Below are 26,680 nucleotides of genomic sequence, written 5' to 3'. Positions count from 1 at the left end.
CCTCAGTCACAATCCACTGATAACCCTCTCTGGGAATGTATCCCACTCCCCTCAGTCACAATCCACTGATAACCCACTCTGGGAACGTGTCCCGATCCCCTCAGTCACTATCTACTGATAACCCACTCTGGGAACGTGTCCCCCCCTCAGTCACAATCCACTGACAACCCACTCTGGGAACGTGTCCCCCCCTCAGTCACAATCCACTGACAACCCACTCTGGGAATGTGTCCCCCTCCCCTCAGTCACAATCCACTGACAACCCACTCTGGGAATGTGTCCCCCTCCCCTCAGTCACAATCCACTGATAACTCACTCTGGGAACGTGTCCCCCTCCCCTCAGTCACAATCCACTGATAACCCACTCTGGGAACGTGTCCCTCCCCTCAGTCACAATCCACTGATAACCCACTCTGGGAACGTGTCCCCCCCTCGTCACAATCCACTGATAACCCACTCTGGGAACGTGTCCCCCCTCAGTCACAATCCACTGATAACCCACTCTGTGAACGTGTCCCCCCGACCCCTCATCACAATCCACTGATAACCCACTCTGGGAACGTGTCCCCGCCACAGTCACAATCCACTGATAACCCACTCTGGGAACGTGTCCCCGCCACAGTCACAATCCACTGATAACCCACTCTGGGAACGTGTCCCCCGCCTCGTCACAATCCACTGATGACCCACTCTGGGAACGTGTCCCCTCCCCTCAGTCACAATCCACTGATAACCCACTCTGGGAACGTGTCCCCCCCTCAGTCACAATCCACTGATAACCCACTCTGGGAACGTGTCCCCCCCTCAGTCATAATCCACTGATAACCCACTCTGGGAACGTGTCCCCCCCTCAGTCACAATCCACTGATAACCCACTCTGGGAACGTGTCCCCCCCTCAGTCACAATCCACTGATAACCCACTCTGGGAACGTGTCCCCCCCTCAGTCACAATCCACTGATAACCCACTCTGGGAATGTGTCCCACTCCCCTCAGTCACAATCCACTGATAACCCACTCTGGGAACGTGTCCCCCCCTCAGTCACAATCCACTGATAACCCACTCTGGGAACGTGTCCCTCCCCTCAGTCACAATCCACTGATAACCCACTCTGGGAATGTGTCCCTCCCCTCAGTCACAATCCACTGATAACCCACTCTGGGAACATGTCCCTCCCCTCGTCACAATCCACTGATAACTCACTCTGGGAACGTGTCCCTCCCCTCGTCACAATCCACTGATAACTCACTCTGGGAACGTGTCCCTCCCCTCAGTCACAATCCACTGATAACCCACTCTGGGAACGTGTACCTCCCCTCAGTCACAATCCACTGATAACCCACTCTGGGAACGTGTCCCGCCCCCGCCTCCCCCTCAGTCACAATCCACTGATAACCCACTCTGGGAACGTGTCCCCCTCCCCTCAGTCACAATTCACAGATAACCCACTCTGGGAACGTGTCCCCCCTCCCCTCAGTCACAATCCACTGATAACCCACTCTGGGAACGTGTCCCCCCCTCAGTCACAATCCACTGATAACCCACTCTGGGAACGTGTCCCCCCTCCCCTCAGTCACAATCCACTGATAACCCACTCTGGGAACGTGTCCCCCCCTCAGTCACAATCCACTGATAACCCACTCTGGGAACGTGTCCTCCCCACAGTCACAATCCACTGATAACCCACTCTGGGAATGTGTCCCCCTCCCCTCAGTCACAATCCACTGATAACCCACTCTGGGAACGTGTCCCTCCCCTCAGTCACAATCCACTGATAACCCACTCTGGGAACGTGTCCCTCCCCACAGTCACAATCCACTGATAACCCACTCTGGGAATGTGTCCCACTCCCCTCAGTCACAATCCACTGATAACCCACTCTGGGAACGTGTCCCCCTCCCCTCAGTCACAATCCACTGATAACCCACTCTGGGAATGTGTCCCACTCCCCTCAGTCACAATCCACTGATAACCCACTCTGGGAACGTGTCCCCCCTCAGTCACAATCCACTGATAACCCACTCTGGGAACGTGTCCCCCTCCCCTCAGTCACAATCCACTGATAACCCACTCTGGGAACGTGTCCCTCCCCTCAGTCACAATCCACTGACAACCCACTCTGGAACGTGTCCCCCTCCCCTCAGTCACAATCCACTGATAACCCACTCTGGGAACGTGTCCCTCCCCTCGTCACAATCCACTGATAACCCACTCTGGGAACGTGTCCCTCCCCTCGTCACAATCCACTGATAACCCACTCTGGGAACGTGTCCCCCCTCAGTCACAATCCACTGATAACCCACTCTGGGAACGTGTCCCCCTCCCCTCAGTCACAATCCACTGATAACCCACTCTGTGAACGTGTTCCCCCCTCAGTCACAATCCACTGATAACCCACTCTGGGAACGTGTTCCCCCCTCAGTCACAATCCACTGATAACCCACTCTGGGAACGTGTCCCTCCCCTCAGTCACAATCCACTGATAACCCACTCTGGAACGTGTCCCCCTCCCCTCAGTCACAATCCACTGATAACCCACTCTGGGAACGTGTCCCTCCTATCAGTCACAATCCACTGATAACCCACTCTGGAACGTGTCCCCCTCCCCTCAGTCACAATCCACTGATAACCCACTCTGGGAACGTGTCCCTCCTATCAGTCACAATCCACTGATAACCCACTCTGGGAACGTGTTCCCCCCTCAGTCACAATCCACTGATAACCCACTCTGGGAATGTGTCCCACTCCCCTCAGTCACAATCCACTGATAACCCACTCTGGGAACGTGTCCCTCCTATCAGTCACAATCCACTGATAACCCACTCTGGGAACGTGTCCCTCCTATCAGTCACAATCCACTGATAACCCACTCTGGGAACGTGTCCCCCCCACAGTCACAATCCACTGATAACCCACTCTGGGAACGTGTCCCTCCCCTCGTCACAATCCACTGATAACCCACTCTGGGAACGTGTCCCCCCCTCATCACAATCCACTGATAACCCACTCTGGGAATGTGTCCCACGCCCCTCAGTCACAATCCACTGATAACCCACTCTGGGAACGTGTCCCTCCTATCAGTCACAATCCACTGATAACCCACTCTGGGAACGTGTCCCTCCTATCAGTCACAATCCACTGATAACCCACTCTGGGAACGTGTCCCCCCCACAGTCACAATCCACTGATAACCCACTCTGGGAACGTGTCCCCCCTCAGTCACAATCCACTGATAACCCACTCTGGGAACGTGTCCCCCCCACAGTCACAATCCACTGATAACCCACTCTGGGAACGTGTCCCCCCCTCATCACAATCCACTGATAACCCACTCTGGGAACGTGTCCCCCCCTCATCACAATCCACTGATAACCCACTCTGGGAACGTGTCCCCCCCCAGCCTCAGTCACAATCCACTGATAACCCACTCTGGGAACGTGTCCCTCCCCTCATCACAATCCACTGATAACCCACTCTGGGAACGTGTCCCCGCTCCTTATCACAATCCACTGATAACCCACTCTGGGAATGTGTTCCCCTCTCGTCACAATCCACTGATAACCCACTCTGGGAACGTGTCCCCCCCACAGTCACAATCCACTGATAACCCACTCTGGGAACGTGTCCCCCCCCTCAGTCACTATCCACTGATAACCCACTCTGGGAACGTGTCCCTCCCTTCAGTCACAATCCACTGATAACCCACTCTGGGAACGTGTCCCCCCCTCCTTATCACAATCCACTGATAACCCACTCTGGGAATGTGTCTCACCCTCAGTCACAATCCACTGATAACCCACTCTGGGAACGTGTCCCCCCGCCTTTTCACAATCCAATGATAACCCACTCTGGGAACGTGTCTCACCCTCAGTCACAATCCACTGATAACCCACTCTGGGAACGTGTCCCCCCGCCTTTTCACAATCCAATGATAACCCACTCTGGGAACGTGTCTCACCCTCAGTCACAATCCACCGATAACCCACTCTGGGAACGTGTCCCCCTCCCATCAGTCACAATCCACTGATAACCCACTCTGGGAACGTGTCCCCCCCTCAAGTCACAATCCACTGATAACCCACTCTGGGAACGTGTCCCCCCCTCAAGTCACAATCCACTGATAACCCACTCTGGGAACGTGTCCCCCTCTCGTCACAATCCACTGACAACCCACTCTGGGAACGTGTCCCCCCCTCAGTCACAATCCACTGATAACCCACTCTGGGAATGTGTCCCACTCCCCTCAGTCACAATCCACTGATAACCCACTCTGGGAATGTGTCCCACTCCCCTCAGTCACAATCCACTGATAACCCACTCTGGGAATGTGTCCCACTCCCCTCAGTCACAATCCACTGACAACCCACTCTGGGAACGTGTCCCCCCCTCAGTCACAATCCACTGATAACCCACTCTGGGAACGTGTCCACCTCTCGTCACAATCCACTGATAACCCACTCTGGGAATGTGTCCCACTCCCCTCAGTCACAATCCACTGATAACCCACTCTGGGAACGTGTCCCCCCCTCAGTCACAATCCACTGACAACCCACTCTGGGAATGTGTCCCCCTCCCCTCAGTCACAATCCACTGACAACCCACTCTGGGAATGTGTCCCCCTCCCCTCAGTCACAATCCACTGATAACTCACTCTGGGAACGTGTCCCCCTCCCCTCAGTCACAATCCACTGATAACCCACTCTGGGAACGTGTCCCTCCCCTCAGTCACAATCCACTGATAACCCACTCTGGGAACGTGTCCCCCCCTCGTCACAATCCACTGATAACCCACTCTGGGAACGTGTCCCCCCTCAGTCACAATCCACTGATAACCCACTCTGTGAACGTGTCCCCCCGACCCCTCATCACAATCCACTGATAACCCACTCTGGGAACGTGTCCCCGCCACAGTCACAATCCACTGATAACCCACTCTGGGAACGTGTCCCCGCCACAGTCACAATCCACTGATAACCCACTCTGGGAACGTGTCCCCCGCCTCGTCACAATCCACTGATGACCCACTCTGGGAACGTGTCCCCTCCCCTCAGTCACAATCCACTGATAACCCACTCTGGGAACGTGTCCCCCCCTCAGTCACAATCCACTGATAACCCACTCTGGGAACGTGTCCCCTCCCCTCAGTCACAATCCACTGATAACCCACTCTGGGAACGTGTCCCTCCCCTCAGTCACAATCCACTGATAACCCACTCTGGGAACGTGTCCCTCCCCTCAGTCACTATCCACTGATAACCAACTTTGGGAACGTGTCTCACCCTCACTCACAATCCACTGATAACCCACTCTGGGAACGTGTCCCCCCCACAGTCACAATCCACTGATAGCCCACTCTGGGAACGTGTCCCCCCCTCAGTCACAATCCACTGATAACCCACTCTGGGAACGTGTCCCCCCCTCAGTCACAATCCACTGATAACCCACTCTGGGAACGTGTCCCCCCCTCAGTCATAATCCACTGATAACCCACTCTGGGAACGTGTCCCCCCCTCAGTCACAATCCACTGATAACCCACTCTGGGAACGTGTCCCCCCCTCAGTCACAATCCACTGATAACCCACTCTGGGAACGTGTCCCCCCCTCAGTCACAATCCACTGATAACCCACTCTGGGAATGTGTCCCACTCCCCTCAGTCACAATCCACTGATAACCCACTCTGGGAACGTGTCCCCCCCTCAGTCACAATCCACTGATAACCCACTCTGGGAACGTGTCCCTCCCCTCAGTCACAATCCACTGATAACCCACTCTGGGAATGTGTCCCTCCCCTCAGTCACAATCCACTGATAACCCACTCTGGGAACATGTCCCTCCCCTCGTCACAATCCACTGATAACTCACTCTGGGAACGTGTCCCTCCCCTCGTCACAATCCACTGATAACTCACTCTGGGAACGTGTCCCTCCCCTCAGTCACAATCCACTGATAACCCACTCTGGGAACGTGTACCTCCCCTCAGTCACAATCCACTGATAACCCACTCTGGGAACGTGTCCCGCCCCCGCCTCCCCCTCAGTCACAATCCACTGATAACCCACTCTGGGAACGTGTCCCCCTCCCCTCAGTCACAATCCACAGATAACCCACTCTGGGAACGTGTCCCCCCTCCCCTCAGTCACAATCCACTGATAACCCACTCTGGGAACGTGTCCCCCCCTCAGTCACAATCCACTGATAACCCACTCTGGGAACGTGTCCCCCCTCCCCTCAGTCACAATCCACTGATAACCCACTCTGGGAACGTGTCCCCCCCTCAGTCACAATCCACTGATAACCCACTCTGGGAACGTGTCCTCCCCACAGTCACAATCCACTGATAACCCACTCTGGGAATGTGTCCCCCTCCCCTCAGTCACAATCCACTGATAACCCACTCTGGGAACGTGTCCCTCCCCTCAGTCACAATCCACTGATAACCCACTCTGGGAACGTGTCCCTCCCCACAGTCACAATCCACTGATAACCCACTCTGGGAATGTGTCCCACTCCCCTCAGTCACAATCCACTGATAACCCACTCTGGGAACGTGTCCCCCTCCCCTCAGTCACAATCCACTGATAACCCACTCTGGGAATGTGTCCCACTCCCCTCAGTCACAATCCACTGATAACCCACTCTGGGAACGTGTCCCCCCTCAGTCACAATCCACTGATAACCCACTCTGGGAACGTGTCCCCCTCCCCTCAGTCACAATCCACTGATAACCCACTCTGGGAACGTGTCCCTCCCCTCAGTCACAATCCACTGACAACCCACTCTGGAACGTGTCCCCCTCCCCTCAGTCACAATCCACTGATAACCCACTCTGGGAACGTGTCCCTCCCCTCGTCACAATCCACTGATAACCCACTCTGGGAACGTGTCCCTCCCCTCGTCACAATCCACTGATAACCCACTCTGGGAACGTGTCCCCCCTCAGTCACAATCCACTGATAACCCACTCTGGGAACGTGTCCCCCTCCCCTCAGTCACAATCCACTGATAACCCACTCTGTGAACGTGTTCCCCCCTCAGTCACAATCCACTGATAACCCACTCTGGGAACGTGTTCCCCCCTCAGTCACAATCCACTGATAACCCACTCTGGGAACGTGTCCCTCCCCTCAGTCACAATCCACTGATAACCCACTCTGGAACGTGTCCCCCTCCCCTCAGTCACAATCCACTGATAACCCACTCTGGGAACGTGTCCCTCCTATCAGTCACAATCCACTGATAACCCACTCTGGAACGTGTCCCCCTCCCCTCAGTCACAATCCACTGATAACCCACTCTGGGAACGTGTCCCTCCTATCAGTCACAATCCACTGATAACCCACTCTGGGAACGTGTTCCCCCCTCAGTCACAATCCACTGATAACCCACTCTGGGAACGTGTCCCTCCTATCAGTCACAATCCACTGATAACCCACTCTGGGAACGTGTCCCTCCTATCAGTCACAATCCACTGATAACCCACTCTGGGAACGTGTCCCCCCCCCGCCTCAGTCACAATCCACTGATAACCCACTCTGGGAACGTGTCCCCCCCACAGTCACAATCCACTGATAACCCACTCTGGGAACGTGTCCCTCCCCTCGTCACAATCCACTGATAACCCACTCTGGGAACGTGTCCCCCCCTCATCACAATCCACTGATAACCCACTCTGGGAACGTGTCCCCCCCCAGCCTCAGTCACAATCCACTGATAACCCACTCTGGGAACGTGTCCCTCCCCTCATCACAATCCACTGATAACCCACTCTGGGAACGTGTCCCCGCTCCTTATCACAATCCACTGATAACCCACTCTGGGAATGTGTTCCCCTCTCGTCACAATCCACTGATAACCCACTCTGGGAACGTGTCCCCCCCACAGTCACAATCCACTGATAACCCACTCTGGGAACGTGTCCCCCCCCTCAGTCACTATCCACTGATAACCCACTCTGGGAACGTGTCCCTCCCTTCAGTCACAATCCACTGATAACCCACTCTGGGAACGTGTCCCCCCCTCCTTATCACAATCCACTGATAACCCACTCTGGGAATGTGTCCCCCTCCCCTCAGTCACAATCCAATGATAACCCACTCTGGGAACGTGTCCCCGCTCCTTATCACAATCCACTGATAACCCACTCTGGGAATGTGTCCCCCTCTCGTCACAATCCACTGATAACCCACTCTGGGAATGTGTCCCACTCCCCTCAGTCACAATCCACTGATAACCCACTCTGGGAACGTGTCTCACCCTCAGTCACAATCCACTGATAACCCACTCTGGGAACGTGTCCCCCCGCCTTTTCACAATCCAATGATAACCCACTCTGGGAACGTGTCTCACCCTCAGTCACAATCCACCGATAACCCACTCTGGGAACGTGTCCCCCTCCCATCAGTCACAATCCACTGATAACCCACTCTGGGAACGTGTCCCCCCCTCAAGTCACAATCCACTGATAACCCACTCTGGGAACGTGTCCCCCCCTCAAGTCACAATCCACTGATAACCCACTCTGGGAACGTGTCCCCCTCTCGTCACAATCCACTGACAACCCACTCTGGGAACGTGTCCCCCCCTCAGTCACAATCCACTGATAACCCACTCTGGGAATGTGTCCCACTCCCCTCAGTCACAATCCACTGATAACCCACTCTGGGAATGTGTCCCACTCCCCTCAGTCACAATCCACTGATAACCCACTCTGGGAATGTGTCCCACTCCCCTCAGTCACAATCCACTGACAACCCACTCTGGGAACGTGTCCCCCCCTCAGTCACAATCCACTGATAACCCACTCTGGGAACGTGTCCACCTCTCGTCACAATCCACTGATAACCCACTCTGGGAATGTGTCCCACTCCCCTCAGTCACAATCCACTGATAACCCACTCTGGGAACGTGTCCCACTCCCCTCAGTCACAATCCACTGACAACCCACTCTGGGAACGTGTCCCCCCCTCAGTCACAATCCACTGATAACCCACTCTGGGAACGTGTCCCCCTCTCGTCACAATCCACTGATAACCCACTCTGGGAATGTGTCCCACTCCCCTCAGTCACAATCCACTGATAACCCACTCTGGGAATGTGTCCCACTCCCCTCAGTCACAATCCACTGACAACCCACTCTGGGAACGTGTCCCCCCCTCAGTCACAATCCACTGATAACCCACTCTGGGAATGTGTCCCACTCCCCTCAGTCACAATCCACTGACAACCCACTCTGGGAACGTGTCCCCCCCTCAGTCACAATCCACTGATAACCCACTCTGGGAACGTGTCCCCCTCTCGTCACAATCCACTGATAACCCACTCTGGGAATGTGTCCCACTCCCCTCAGTCACAATCCACTGATAACCCACTCTGGGAATGTGTCCCACTCCCCTCAGTCACTATCTACTGATAACCCACTCTGGGAACGTGTCCCCCTCTCGTCACAATCCACTGATAACCCACTCTGGGAATGTGTCCCACTCCCCTCAGTCACAATCCACTGATAACCCACTCTGGGAATGTGTCCCACTCCCCTCAGTCACAATCCACTGATAACCCACTCTGGGAACGTGTCCCCCCCTCAGTAACAATCCACTGATAACCCACTCTGGGAACGTGTCCCCTCCCCCCAGTCACAATCCACTGATAACCCACTCTGGGAACGTGTCCCTCCCCTCAGTCACAATCCACTGAAAACCCACTCTGGGAACGTGTCCCTCCCCTTAGTCACAATCCACTGATAACCCACTCTGGGAACGTGTCCCCCCTCAGTCACAATCCACTGATAACCCACTCTGGGAACGTGTCCCCCCTTCAGTCACAATCCACTGATAACCCACTCTGGGAACGTGTCCCCCCGACCCCTCATCACAATCCACTGATAACCCACTCTGGGAACGTGTCCCCCCCACAGTCACAATCCTCTGATAACCCACTCTGGGAATGTGTCCCCTCCCCTCAGTCACAATCCACTGATAACCCACTCTGGGAACGTGTCCCCCCCACAGTCACAATCCACTGATAGCCCACTCTGGGAACGTGTCCCCCCCTCAGTCACAATCCACTGATAACCCACTCTGGGAACGTGTCCCCCCCTCAGTCACAATTCACTGATAACCCACTCTGGGAACGTGTCCCCCTCCCCTCGTCACAATCCACTGATAACCCACTCTGGGAACGTGTCCCCCCTCCGCCTCAGTCACAATCCACTGATAACCCACTCTGGGAATGTGTCCCCTCCCCTCAGTCACAATCCACTGATAACCCACTCTGGGAACGTGTCCCCCCCACAGTCACAAGCCACTGATAACCCACTCTGGGAACGTGTCCCTCCCCTCAGTCACAATCCACTGATAACCCATTCTGGGAACGTGTACCTCCGATCAGTCACAATCCATTGATAACCCACTCTGGGAACGTGTTCCCCCCGCCTCTCAGTCACAATCCACTGATAACCCACTCTGGGAACGTGTCCCCCCCACAGTCACAATCCACTGATAACCCACTCTGGGAACGTGTCCCCCCCTCAGTCACAATTCACTGATAACCCACTCTGGGAACGTGTTCCCCCTTCTTATCACAATCCACTGATAACCCACTCTGGGAACGTGTCTCACCCTCAGTCACAATCCACTGATAACCCACTCTGGGAACGTGTCCCCCCCTCAAGTCACAATCCACTGATAGCCCACTCTGGGAACGTGTTCCCCTCCCACTCAGTCACAATCCACTGACAACCCACTCTGGGAACGTGTACCTCCGATCAGTCACAATCCACTGATAACCCACTCTGGGAATGTGTCCCACTCCCCTCAGTCACAATCCACTGATAACCCACTCTGGGAATGTGTCCCACTCCCCTCAGTCACAATCCACTGATAACCCACTCTGGGAACGTGTCCCTCCCCTCAGTCACAATCCTCTGATAACCCACTCTGGGAACGTGTCCCCCCCTCAGTCACAATCCACTGATAACCCACTCTGGGAACGTGTCCCCCTCCCCTCAGTCACAATCCACTGATAACCCACTCTGGGAACGTGTCCCTCCCCTCAGTCACAATCCTCTGATAACCCACTCTGGGAATGTGTCCCACTCCCCTCAGTCACAATCCACTGATAACCCACTCTGGGAATGTGTCCCACTCCCCTCAGTCACAATCCACTGATAACCCACTCTGGGAACGTGTCCCTCCCCTCAGTCACAATCCTCTGATAACCCACTCTGGGAACGTGTCCCCCCCTCAGTCACAATCCACTGATAACCCACTCTGGGAACGTGTCCCCCTCCCCTCAGTCACAATCCACTGATAACCCACTCTGGGAACGTGTCCCTCCCCTCAGTCACAATCCTCTGATAACCCACTCTGGGAACGTGTCCCCCTCCCCTCAGTCACAATCCACTGATAACCCACTCTGGGAACTTGTCCCTCCCCTCAGTCACAATCCACTGATAACCCACTCTGGGAACGTGTCCCCCCTCCCCTCAGTCACAATCCACTGATAACCCACTCTGGGAACGTGTCCCCCCTCCTTATCACAATCCACTGATAACCCACTCTGGGAATGTGTCCCCCTCCCCTCAGTCACAATCCAATGATAACCCACTCTGGGAACGTGTCCCCCCTCCTTATCACAATCCACTGATAACCCACTCTGGGAACGTGTCCCTCCCCTCAGTCACTATCCACTGATAACCCACTCTGGGAACGTGTCTCACGCTCAGTCACAATCCACTGATAACCCACTCTGGGAACGTGTCCCCCCCTCAAGTCACAATCCACTGATAACCCACTCTGGGAACGTGTCTCACCCTCAGTCACAATCCACTGATAACCCACTCTGGGAATGTGTCCCACTCCCCTCAGTCACAATCCACTGATAACCCACTCTGGGAATATGTCCCACTCCCCTCAGTCACAATCCACTGACAACCCACTCTGGGAACGTGTCCCCCTCTCGTCACAATCCACTGATAACCCACTCTGGGAATGTGTCCCACTCCCCTCAGTCACAATCCACTGATAACCCACTCTGGGAATGTGTCCCACTCCCCTCAGTCACAATCCACTGACAACCCACTCTGGGAACGTGTCCCCCTCTCGTCACAATCCACTGATAACCCACTCTGGGAATGTGTCCCACTCCCCTCAGTCACAATCCACTGATAACCCACTCTGGGAACGTGTCCCTCCCCTCGTCACAATCCACTGATAACCCACTCTGGGAACGTGTCCCCCTCCCCTCAGTCACTATCTACTGATAACCCACTCTGGGAACGTGTCCCTCCCCTCGTCACAATCCACTGATAACCCACTCTGGGAACGTGTCCCCCCCTCAGTCACAATCCACTGACAACCCACTCTGGGAAGGTGTCCCTCCCCTCAGTCACACTCCACTGATAACCCACTCTGGGAACGTGTCCCCCCCTCGTCACAATCCACTGATAACCCACTCTGGGAACGTGTCCCCTCCCCTCAGTCACAATCCACTGATAACCCACTCTGGGAACGTGTCCCCCCCACAGTCACAATCCACTGATAACCCACTCTGGGAACGTGTCCCCACCCCGCCTCAGTCACAATCCACTGATAACCCACTCTGGGAACGTGTCCCTCCCCTCAGTCACAATCCACTGATAACCCACTCTGGAACGTGTCCCCCTCCCCTCAGTCACAATCCACTGATAACCCACTCTGGGAACGTGTCCCCCTCCCCTCAGTCACAATCCACTGATAACCCACTCTGGGAACGTGTCCCCCCCTCGTCACAATCCACTGATAACCCACTCTGGGAACGTGTCCCCCCCTCGTCACAATCCACTGATAACCCACTCTGGGAACGTGTTCCCCCTTCTTATCACAATCCACTGATAACCCACTCTGGGAACGTGTCTCACCCTCAGTCACAAGCCACTGATAACCCACTCTGGGAACGTGTCCCCCCCTCAGTCACAATCCACTGATAACCCACTCTGGGAACGTGTACCTCCCCTCGTCACAATCCACTGATAACCCACTCTGGGAACGTGTCCTCCCCTCAGTCACAATCCACTGACAACCCACTCTGGGAACGTGTACCTCCGATCAGTCACAATCCACTGATAACCCACTCTGGGAACGTGTCCCCCCCTCAGTCACAATCCACTGATAACCCACTCTGGGAACGTGTCCCCCTCCCCTCAGTCACAATCCACTGATAACCCACTCTGGAACGTGTCCCTCCCCTCGTCACAATCCACTGATAACCCACTCTGGGAACGTGTCCCCCTCAGTCACAATCCACTGATAACCCACTCTGGGAACGTGTCCCCCTCAGTCACAATCCACTGATAACCCACTCTGGGAACGTGTCCCCCCCACAGTCACAATCCACTGATAACCCACTCTGGGAACGTGTCCCCCTCAGTCACAATCCACTGATAACCCACTCTGGGAACGTGTCCCTCCCCTCAGTCACAATCCACTGATAACCCACTCTGGGAACGTGTCCCCCCCTCAGTCACAATCCACTGATAACCCACTCTGGGAATGTGTCCCCCTCCCCTCAGTCACAATCCACTGATAACCCACTCTGGGAACGTGTCCCCCCTCAGTCACAATCCACTGATAACCGACTTTGGGAACGTGTCCCCTCCCCCCAGTCACAATCCACTGATAACCCACTCTGGGAACGTGTCCCCCCTCAGTCACAATCCACTGATAACCGACTTTGGGAACGTGTCCCCTCCCCCCAGTCACAATCCACTGATAACCCACTCTGGGAACGTGTCCCCCTCAGTCACAATCCACTGATAACCCACTCTGGGAACGTGTCCCCTCCCCTCAGTCACAATCCACTGATAACCCACTCTGGGAACGTGTCCCCCCCTCAGTCACAATCCACTGATAACCCACTCTGGGAACGTGTTTCCCCCCTCAGTCACAATCCACTGATAACCCACTCTGGGAACGTGTCCCCCTCCCTTCAGTCACAATCCACTGATAACCCACTCTGGGAACGTGTCCCCCCCTCAGTCACAATCCACTGATAACCCACTCTGGGAACGTGTCCCCCCCTCAGTCACAATCCACCGATAACCCACTCTGGGAACGTGTCCCCTCCCCTCAGTCACAATCCACTGATAACCCACTCTGGGAACGTGTCCCCTCCCCTCAGTCACAATCCACTGATAACCCACTCTGGGAACGTGTCCCCTCCCCTCAGTCACAATCCACTGATAACCCACTCTGGGAACGTGTCCCCCCCTCAGTCACAATCCACCGATAACCCACTCTGGGAACGTGTCCCCTCCCCTCAGTCACAATCCACTGATAACCCACTCTGGGAACGTGTCCCCCCTCCCCTCAGTCACAATCCACTGATAACCCACTCTGGGAACGTGTCCCCCCCTCAGTCACAAGCCACTGACAACCCACTCTGGGAATGTGTCCCCCTCCCCTCAGTCACAATCCACTGATAACCCACTCTGGGAACGTGTCCCTCCCCTCAGTCACAATCCACTGATAACCCACTCTGGGAACGTGTCCCCCCCTCAGTCACAATCCACTGATAACCCACTCTGGGAACGTGTCCCCCCCACAGTCACAATCCACTGATAACCCACTCTGTGAACGTGTCCCCCCGACCCCTCATCACAATCCACTGATAACCCACTCTGGGAACGTGTCCCCGCCACAGTCACAATCCACTGATAACCCACTCTGGGAACGTGTCCCCGCCACAGTCACAATCCACTGATAACCCACTCTGGGAACGTGTCCCCGCCACAGTCACAATCCACTGATAACCCACTCTGGGAACGTGTCCCTCCCCTCAGTCACAATCCACTGATAACCCACTCTGGGAACGTGTCCCCCCCACAGTCACAATCCACTGATAACCCACTCTGGGAACGTGTCCCCTCCCCTCAGTCACAATCCACTGATAACCCACTCTGGGAACGTGTCCCCCCCACAGTCACAATCCACTGATAACCCACTCTGGGAACGTGTCCCCTCCCCTCAGTCACAATCCACTGATAACCCACTCTGGGAACGTGTCCCCCTCCCCTCAGTCACAATCCACTGATAACCCACTCTGGGAACGTGTCCCCTCCGCCTCAGTCACAATCCACTGATAACCCACTCTGGGAACGTGTTCCCCCGCCTTGTCACAATCCACTGATAACCCACTCTGGGAACGTGTCCTCCCCACAGTCACAATCCACTGATAACCCACTCTGGGAACGTGTCCCCCCCTCAGTCACAATCCACTGATAACCCACTCTGGGAACGTGTCCTCCCCACAGTCACAATCCACTGATAACCCACTCTGGGAACGTGTCCCCCCCTCAGTCACAATCCACTGATAACCCACTCTGGGAACGTGTCCACCTCTCGTCACAATCCACTGATAACCCACTCTGGGAATGTGTCCCACTCCCCTCAGTCACAATCCACTGATAACCCACTCTGGGAACGTGTCCCACTCCCCTCAGTCACAATCCACTGACAACCCACTCTGGGAACGTGTCCCCCCCTCAGTCACAATCCACTGATAACCCACTCTGGGAACGTGTCCCCCTCTCGTCACAATCCACTGATAACCCACTCTGGGAATGTGTCCCACTCCCCTCAGTCACAATCCACTGATAACCCACTCTGGGAATGTGTCCCACTCCCCTCAGTCACAATCCACTGACAACCCACTCTGGGAACGTGTCCCCCCCTCAGTCACAATCCACTGATAACCCACTCTGGGAATGTGTCCCACTCCCCTCAGTCACAATCCACTGACAACCCACTCTGGGAACGTGTCCCCCCCTCAGTCACAATCCACTGATAACCCACTCTGGGAACGTGTCCCCCTCTCGTCACAATCCACTGATAACCCACTCTGGGAATGTGTCCCACTCCCCTCAGTCACAATCCACTGATAACCCACTCTGGGAATGTGTCCCACTCCCCTCAGTCACTATCTACTGATAACCCACTCTGGGAACGTGTCCCCCTCTCGTCACAATCCACTGATAACCCACTCTGGGAATGTGTCCCACTCCCCTCAGTCACAATCCACTGATAACCCACTCTGGGAATGTGTCCCACTCCCCTCAGTCACAATCCACTGATAACCCACTCTGGGAACGTGTCCCCCCCTCAGTAACAATCCACTGATAACCCACTCTGGGAACGTGTCCCCTCCCCCCAGTCACAATCCACTGATAACCCACTCTGGGAACGTGTCCCTCCCCTCAGTCACAATCCACTGAAAACCCACTCTGGGAACGTGTCCCTCCCCTTAGTCACAATCCACTGATAACCCACTCTGGGAACGTGTCCCCCCTCAGTCACAATCCACTGATAACCCACTCTGGGAACGTGTCCCCCCTTCAGTCACAATCCACTGATAACCCACTCTGGGAACGTGTCCCCCCGACCCCTCATCACAATCCACTGATAACCCACTCTGGGAACGTGTCCCCGCCACAGTCACAATCCACTGATAACCCACTCTGGGAACGTGTCCCCCCCACAGTCACAATCCACTGATAACCCACTCTGGGAACGTGTCCCCCCCACAGTCACAATCCTCTGATAACCCACTCTGGGAATGTGTCCCCTCCCCTCAGTCACAATCCACTGATAACCCACTCTGGGAACGTGTCCCCCCCACAGTCACAATCCACTGATAGCCCACTCTGGGAACGTGTCCCCCCCTCAGTCACAATCCACTGATAACCCACTCTGGGAACGTGTCCCCCCCTCAGTCACAATTCACTGATAACCCACTCTGGGAACGTGTCCCCCCTCCGCCTCAGTCACAATCCACTGATAACCCACTCTGGGAATGTGTCCCCTCCCCTCAGTCACAATCCACTGATAACCCACTCTGGGAACGTGTCCCCCCCACAGTCACAAGCCACTGATAACCCACTCTGGGAACGTGTCCCTCCCCTCAGTCACAATCCACTGATAACCCATTCTGGGAACGTGTACCTCCGATCAGTCACAATCCATTGATAACCCACTCTGGGAACGTGTTCCCCCCGCCTCTCAGTCACAATCCACTGATAACCCACTCTGGGAACGTGTCCCCCCCACAGTCACAATCCACTGATAACCCACTCTGGGAACGTGTCCCCCCCTCAGTCACAATTCACTGATAACCCACTCTGGGAACGTGTTCCCCCTTCTTATCACAATCCACTGATAACCCACTCTGGGAACGTGTCTCACCCTCAGTCACAATCCACTGATAACCCACTCTGGGAACGTGTCCCCCCCTCAAGTCACAATCCACTGATAGCCCACTCTGGGAACGTGTTCCCCTCCCACTCAGTCACAATCCACTGACAACCCACTCTGGGAACGTGTACCTCCGATCAGTCACAATCCACTGATAACCCACTCTGGGAATGTGTCCCACTCCCCTCAGTCACAATCCACTGATAACCCACTCTGGGAATGTGTCCCACTCCCCTCAGTCACAATCCACTGATAACCCACTCTGGGAACGTGTCCCTCCCCTCAGTCACAATCCTCTGATAACCCACTCTGGGAATGTGTCCCCCCCTCAGTCACAATCCACTGATAACCCACTCTGGGAACGTGTCCCTCCCCTCAGTCACAATCCTCTGATAACCCACTCTGGGAACGTGTCCCCCCCTCAGTCACAATCCACTGATAACCCACTCTGGGAACGTGTCCCCCTCCCCTCAGTCACAATCCACTGATAACCCACTCTGGGAACGTGTCCCCCCTCAGTCACAATCCACTGATAACCGACTTTGGGAACGTGTCCCCTCCCCCCAGTCACAATCCACTGATAACCCACTCTGGGAACGTGTCCCCCCTCAGTCACAATCCACTGATAACCGACTTTGGGAACGTGTCCCCTCCCCCCAGTCACAATCCACTGATAACCCACTCTGGGAACGTGTCCCCCTCAGTCACAATCCACTGATAACCCACTCTGGGAACGTGTCCCCTCCCCTCAGTCACAATCCACTGATAACCCACTCTGGGAACGTGTCCCCCCCTCAGTCACAATCCACTGATAACCCACTCTGGGAACGTGTTTCCCCCCTCAGTCACAATCCACTGATAACCCACTCTGGGAACGTGTCCCCCTCCCTTCAGTCACAATCCACTGATAACCCACTCTGGGAACGTGTCCCCCCCTCAGTCACAATCCACTGATAACCCACTCTGGGAACGTGTCCCCCCCTCAGTCACAATCCACCGATAACCCACTCTGGGAACGTGTCCCCTCCCCTCAGTCACAATCCACTGATAACCCACTCTGGGAACGTGTCCCCTCCCCTCAGTCACAATCCACTGATAACCCACTCTGGGAACGTGTCCCCTCCCCTCAGTCACAATCCACTGATAACCCACTCTGGGAACGTGTCCCCCCCTCAGTCACAATCCACCGATAACCCACTCTGGGAACGTGTCCCCTCCCCTCAGTCACAATCCACTGATAACCCACTCTGGGAACGTGTCCCCCCTCCCCTCAGTCACAATCCACTGATAACCCACTCTGGGAACGTGTCCCCCCCTCAGTCACAAGCCACTGACAACCCACTCTGGGAATGTGTCCCCCTCCCCTCAGTCACAATCCACTGATAACCCACTCTGGGAACGTGTCCCTCCCCTCAGTCACAATCCACTGATAACCCACTCTGGGAACGTGTCCCCCCCTCAGTCACAATCCACTGATAACCCACTCTGGGAACGTGTCCCCCCCACAGTCACAATCCACTGATAACCCACTCTGTGAACGTGTCCCCCCGACCCCTCATCACAATCCACTGATAACCCACTCTGGGAACGTGTCCCCGCCACAGTCACAATCCACTGATAACCCACTCTGGGAACGTGTCCCCGCCACAGTCACAATCCACTGATAACCCACTCTGGGAACGTGTCCCCGCCACAGTCACAATCCACTGATAACCCACTCTGGGAACGTGTCCCTCCCCTCAGTCACAATCCACTGATAACCCACTCTGGGAACGTGTCCCCCCCACAGTCACAATCCACTGATAACCCACTCTGGGAACGTGTCCCCTCCCCTCAGTCACAATCCACTGATAACCCACTCTGGGAACGTGTCCCCCCCACAGTCACAATCCACTGATAACCCACTCTGGGAACGTGTCCCCTCCCCTCAGTCACAATCCACTGATAACCCACTCTGGGAACGTGTCCCCCTCCCCTCAGTCACAATCCACTGATAACCCACTCTGGGAACGTGTCCCCTCCGCCTCAGTCACAATCCACTGATAACCCACTCTGGGAACGTGTTCCCCCGCCTTGTCACAATCCACTGATAACCCACTCTGGGAACGTGTCCTCCCCACAGTCACAATCCACTGATAACCCACTCTGGGAACGTGTCCCCCCCTCAGTCACAATCCACTGATAACCCACTCTGGGAACGTGTCCTCCCCACAGTCACAATCCACTGATAACCCACTCTGGGAACGTGTCCCCCCCTCAGTCACAATCCACTGATAACCCACTCTGGGAACGTGTCCACCTCTCGTCACAATCCACTGATAACCCACTCTGGGAATGTGTCCCACTCCCCTCAGTCACAATCCACTGATAACCCACTCTGGGAACGTGTCCCACTCCCCTCAGTCACAATCCACTGACAACCCACTCTGGGAACGTGTCCCCCCCTCAGTCACAATCCACTGATAACCCACTCTGGGAACGTGTCCCCCTCTCGTCACAATCCACTGATAACCCACTCTGGGAATGTGTCCCACTCCCCTCAGTCACAATCCACTGATAACCCACTCTGGGAATGTGTCCCACTCCCCTCAGTCACAATCCACTGACAACCCACTCTGGGAACGTGTCCCCCCCTCAGTCACAATCCACTGATAACCCACTCTGGGAATGTGTCCCACTCCCCTCAGTCACAATCCACTGACAACCCACTCTGGGAACGTGTCCCCCCCTCAGTCACAATCCACTGATAACCCACTCTGGGAACGTGTCCCCCTCTCGTCACAATCCACTGATAACCCACTCTGGGAATGTGTCCCACTCCCCTCAGTCACAATCCACTGATAACCCACTCTGGGAATGTGTCCCACTCCCCTCAGTCACTATCTACTGATAACCCACTCTGGGAACGTGTCCCCCTCTCGTCACAATCCACTGATAACCCACTCTGGGAATGTGTCCCACTCCCCTCAGTCACAATCCACTGATAACCCACTCTGGGAATGTGTCCCACTCCCCTCAGTCACAATCCACTGATAACCCACTCTGGGAACGTGTCCCCCCCTCAGTAACAATCCACTGATAACCCACTCTGGGAACGTGTCCCCTCCCCCCAGTCACAATCCACTGATAACCCACTCTGGGAACGTGTCCCTCCCCTCAGTCACAATCCACTGAAAACCCACTCTGGGAACGTGTCCCTCCCCTTAGTCACAATCCACTGATAACCCACTCTGGGAACGTGTCCCCCCTCAGTCACAATCCACTGATAACCCACTCTGGGAACGTGTCCCCCCTTCAGTCACAATCCACTGATAACCCACTCTGGGAACGTGTCCCCCCGACCCCTCATCACAATCCACTGATAACCCACTCTGGGAACGTGTCCCCGCCACAGTCACAATCCACTGATAACCCACTCTGGGAACGTGTCCCCCCCACAGTCACAATCCACTGATAACCCACTCTGGGAACGTGTCCCCCCCACAGTCACAATCCTCTGATAACCCACTCTGGGAATGTGTCCCCTCCCCTCAGTCACAATCCACTGATAACCCACTCTGGGAACGTGTCCCCCCCACAGTCACAATCCACTGATAGCCCACTCTGGGAACGTGTCCCCCCCTCAGTCACAATCCACTGATAACCCACTCTGGGAACGTGTCCCCCCCTCAGTCACAATTCACTGATAACCCACTCTGGGAACGTGTCCCCCCTCCGCCTCAGTCACAATCCACTGATAACCCACTCTGGGAATGTGTCCCCTCCCCTCAGTCACAATCCACTGATAACCCACTCTGGGAACGTGTCCCCCCCACAGTCACAAGCCACTGATAACCCACTCTGGGAACGTGTCCCTCCCCTCAGTCACAATCCACTGATAACCCATTCTGGGAACGTGTACCTCCGATCAGTCACAATCCATTGATAACCCACTCTGGGAACGTGTTCCCCCCGCCTCTCAGTCACAATCCACTGATAACCCACTCTGGGAACGTGTCCCCCCCACAGTCACAATCCACTGATAACCCACTCTGGGAACGTGTCCCCCCCTCAGTCACAATTCACTGATAACCCACTCTGGGAACGTGTTCCCCCTTCTTATCACAATCCACTGATAACCCACTCTGGGAACGTGTCTCACCCTCAGTCACAATCCACTGATAACCCACTCTGGGAACGTGTCCCCCCCTCAAGTCACAATCCACTGATAGCCCACTCTGGGAACGTGTTCCCCTCCCACTCAGTCACAATCCACTGACAACCCACTCTGGGAACGTGTACCTCCGATCAGTCACAATCCACTGATAACCCACTCTGGGAATGTGTCCCACTCCCCTCAGTCACAATCCACTGATAACCCACTCTGGGAATGTGTCCCACTCCCCTCAGTCACAATCCACTGATAACCCACTCTGGGAACGTGTCCCTCCCCTCAGTCACAATCCTCTGATAACCCACTCTGGGAATGTGTCCCCCCCTCAGTCACAATCCACTGATAACCCACTCTGGGAACGTGTCCCTCCCCTCAGTCACAATCCTCTGATAACCCACTCTGGGAACGTGTCCCCCCCTCAGTCACAATCCACTGATAACCCACTCTGGGAACGTGTCCCCCTCCCCTCAGTCACAATCCACTGATAACCCACTCTGGGAACGTGTCCCTCCCCTCAGTCACAATCCTCTGATAACCCACTCTGGGAACGTGTCCCCCTCCCCTCAGTCACAATCCACTGATAACCCACTCTGGGAACGTGTCCCTCCCCTCAGTCACAATCCACTGATAACCCACTCTGGGAACGTGTCCCCCCTCCCCTCAGTCACAATCCACTGATAACCCACTCTGGGAACGTGTCCCCCCTCCTTATCACAATCCACTGATAACCCACTCTGGGAATGTGTCCCCCTCCCCTCAGTCACAATCCAATGATAACCCACTCTGGGAACGTGTCCCCCCTCCTTATCACAATCCACTGATAACCCACTCTGGGAACGTGTCCCTCCCCTCAGTCACTATCCACTGATAACCCACTCTGGGAACGTGTCTCACCCTCAGTCACAATCCACTGATAACCCACTCTGGGAACGTGTCCCCCCCTCAAGTCACAATCCACTGATAACCCACTCTGGGAACGTGTCTCACCCTCAGTCACAATCCACTGATAACCCACTCTGGGAATGTGTCCCACTCCCCTCAGTCACAATCCACTGATAACCCACTCTGGGAATATGTCCCACTCCCCTCAGTCACAATCCACTGACAACCCACTCTGGGAACGTGTCCCCCTCTCGTCACAATCCACTGATAACCCACTCTGGGAATGTGTCCCACTCCCCTCAGTCACAATCCACTGATAACCCACTCTGGGAATGTGTCCCACTCCCCTCAGTCACAATCCACTGACAACCCACTCTGGGAACGTGTCCCCCTCTCGTCACAATCCACTGATAACCCACTCTGGGAATGTGTCCCACTCCCCTCAGTCACAATCCACTGATAACCCACTCTGGGAACGTGTCCCTCCCCTCGTCACAATCCACTGATAACCCACTCTGGGAACGTGTCCCCCTCCCCTCAGTCACTATCTACTGATAACCCACTCTGGGAACGTGTCCCTCCCCTCGTCACAATCCACTGATAACCCACTCTGGGAACGTGTCCCCCCCTCAGTCACAATCCACTGACAACCCACTCTGGGAAGGTGTCCCTCCCCTCAGTCACACTCCACTGATAACCCACTCTGGGAACGTGTCCCCCCCTCGTCACAATCCACTGATAACCCACTCTGGGAACGTGTCCCCTCCCCTCAGTCACAATCCACTGATAACCCACTCTGGGAACGTGTCCCCCCCACAGTCACAATCCACTGATAACCCACTCTGGGAACGTGTCCCCACCCCGCCTCAGTCACAATCCACTGATAACCCACTCTGGGAACGTGTCCCTCCCCTCAGTCACAATCCACTGATAACCCACTCTGGAACGTGTCCCCCTCCCCTCAGTCACAATCCACTGATAACCCACTCTGGGAACGTGTCCCCCTCCCCTCAGTCACAATCCACTGATAACCCACTCTGGGAACGTGTCCCCCCCTCGTCACAATCCACTGATAACCCACTCTGGGAACGTGTCCCCCCCTCGTCACAATCCACTGATAACCCACTCTGGGAACGTGTTCCCCCTTCTTATCACAATCCACTGATAACCCACTCTGGGAACGTGTCTCACCCTCAGTCACAAGCCACTGATAACCCACTCTGGGAACGTGTCCCCCCCTCAGTCACAATCCACTGATAACCCACTCTGGGAACGTGTACCTCCCCTCGTCACAATCCACTGATAACCCACTCTGGGAACGTGTCCTCCCCTCAGTCACAATCCACTGACAACCCACTCTGGGAACGTGTACCTCCGATCAGTCACAATCCACTGATAACCCACTCTGGGAACGTGTTCCCCCTTCTTATCACAATCCACTGATAACCCACTCTGGGAATGTGTCCCACTCCCCTCAGTCACAATCCACTGATAACCCACTCTGGGAACGTGTCCCCCCCCTCATCACAATCCACTGATAACCCACTCTGGGAACGTGTCCCCCCTCAGTCACAATCCACTGATAACCCACTCTGGGAACGTGTCCCTCCCCTCAGTCACAATCCACTGATAACCCACTCTGGGAACGTGTCCCCCCCTCAGTCACAATCCACTGATAACCCACTCTGGGAACGTGTCCCCCTCCCCTCAGTCACAATCCACTGATAACCCACTCTGGAACGTGTCCCTCCCCTCGTCACAATCCACTGATAACCCACTCTGGGAACGTGTCCCCCTCAGTCACAATCCACTGATAACCCACTCTGGGAACGTGTCCCCCCCTCAGTCACAATCCACTGATAACCCACTCTGGGAACGTGTCCCCCTCCCCTCAGTCACAATCCACTGATAACCCACTCTGGGAACGTGTCCCCCCCACAGTCACAATCCACTGATAACCCACTCTGGGAACGTGTCCCCCTCAGTCACAATCCACTGATAACCCACTCTGGGAACGTGTCCCTCCCCTCAGTCACAATCCACTGATAACCCACTCTGGGAACGTGTCCCCCCCTCAGTCACAATCCACTGATAACCCACTCTGGGAATGTGTCCCCCTCCCCTCAGTCACAATCCACTGATAACCCACTCTGGGAACGTGTCCCCCCTCAGTCACAATCCACTGATAACCGACTTTGGGAACGTGTCCCCTCCCCCCAGTCACAATCCACTGATAACCCACTCTGGGAACGTGTCCCCCCTCAGTCACAATCCACTGATAACCGACTTTGGGAACGTGTCCCCTCCCCCCAGTCACAATCCACTGATAACCCACTCTGGGAACGTGTCCCCCTCAGTCACAATCCACTGATAACCCACTCTGGGAACGTGACCCCTCCCCTCAGTCACAATCCACTGATAACCCACTCTGGGAACGTGTCCCCCCCTCAGTCACAATCCACTGATAACCCACTCTGGGAACGTGTTTCCCCCCTCAGTCACAATCCACTGATAACCCACTCTGGGAACGTGTCCCCCTCCCTTCAGTCACAATCCACTGATAACCCACTCTGGGAACGTGTCCCCCCCTCAGTCACAATCCACTGATAACCCACTCTGGGAACGTGTCCCCCCCCCCTCAGTCACAATCCACCGATAACCCACTCTGGGAACGTGTCCCCTCCCCTCAGTCACAATCCACTGATAACCCACTCTGGGAACGTGTCCCCTCCCCTCAGTCACAATCCACTGATAACCCACTCTGGGAACGTGTCCCCTCCCCTCAGTCACAATCCACTGATAACCCACTCTGGGAACGTGTCCCCCCCTCAGTCACAATCCACCGATAACCCACTCTGGGAACGTGTCCCCTCCCCTCAGTCACAATCCACTGATAACCCACTCTGGGAACGTGTCCCCCCTCCCCTCAGTCACAATCCACTGATAACCCACTCTGGGAACGTGTCCCCCCCTCAGTCACAAGCCACTGACAACCCACTCTGGGAATGTGTCCCCCTCCCCTCAGTCACAATCCACTGATAACCCACTCTGGGAACGTGTCCCTCCCCTCAGTCACAATCCACTGATAACCCACTCTGGGAACGTGTCCCCCCCTCAGTCACAATCCACTGATAACCCACTCTGGGAACGTGTCCCCCCCACAGTCACAATCCACTGATAACCCACTCTGTGAACGTGTCCCCCCGACCCCTCATCACAATCCACTGATAACCCACTCTGGGAACGTGTCCCCGCCACAGTCACAATCCACTGATAACCCACTCTGGGAACGTGTCCCCGCCACAGTCACAATCCACTGATAACCCACTCTGGGAACGTGTCCCCGCCACAGTCACAATCCACTGATAACCCACTCTGGGAACGTGTCCCTCCCCTCAGTCACAATCCACTGATAACCCACTCTGGGAACGTGTCCCCCCCACAGTCACAATCCACTGATAACCCACTCTGGGAACGTGTCCCCTCCCCTCAGTCACAATCCACTGATAACCCACTCTGGGAACGTGTCCCCCCCACAGTCACAATCCACTGATAACCCACTCTGGGAACGTGTCCCCTCCCCTCAGTCACAATCCACTGATAACCCACTCTGGGAACGTGTCCCCCTCCCCTCAGTCACAATCCACTGATAACCCACTCTGGGAACGTGTCCCCTCCGCCTCAGTCACAATCCACTGATAACCCACTCTGGGAACGTGTTCCCCCGCCTTGTCACAATCCACTGATAACCCACTCTGGGAACGTGTCCTCCCCACAGTCACAATCCACTGATAACCCACTCTGGGAACGTGTCCCCCCCTCAGTCACAATCCACTGATAACCCACTCTGGGAACGTGTCCTCCCCACAGTCACAATCCACTGATAACCCACTCTGGGAATGTGTCCCCCTCCCCTCAGTCACAATCCACTGATAACCCACTCTGGGAACGTGTCCCTCCCCTCAGTCACAATCCACTGATAACCCACTCTGGGAACGTGTCCCTCCCCTCAGTCACTATCCACTGATAACCAACTCTGGGAACGTGTCTCACCCTCACTCACAATCCACTGATAACCCACTCTGGGAATGTGTCCCACTCCCCTCAGTCACAATCCACTGATAACCCACTCTGGGAACGTGTCCCCCCCTCAGTCACAATCCACTGATAACCCACTCTGGGAACGTGTCCCCCCCTCAGTCACAATCCACTGATAACCCACTCTGGGAATGTGTCCCACTCCCCTCAGTCACAATCCACTGATAACCCACTCTGGGAACGTGTCCCTCCCCTCAGTCACAATCCACTGATAACCCACTCTGGGAATGTGTCCCACTCCCCTCAGTCACAATCCAGTGATAACCCACTCTGGGAACGTGTCCCCCCCTCAGTCACAATCCACTGATAACCCACTCTGGGAA

At 55.4% G+C, this 26,680-nt stretch overlaps 1 protein-coding gene across 2 annotated transcripts in view; it reads right to left on the bottom strand.

Moving 5' to 3' along the window:
- Nucleotides 1-26,680, bottom strand: part of LOC139280933 (arf-GAP with dual PH domain-containing protein 1-like) — a 728,784-nt gene that overhangs the window by 342,155 nt on the left and 359,949 nt on the right. The gene's annotated exons all lie outside the window — the stretch shown is intronic.

Source organism: Pristiophorus japonicus, chromosome 15, assembly GCF_044704955.1.
Source record: "Pristiophorus japonicus isolate sPriJap1 chromosome 15, sPriJap1.hap1, whole genome shotgun sequence".
NCBI lineage: Eukaryota > Metazoa > Chordata > Chondrichthyes > Pristiophoridae > Pristiophorus > Pristiophorus japonicus.
The sequence above is the reverse complement of the archived record's forward strand: the minus strand, read 5'-3'. Positions and strand labels throughout refer to the sequence as shown.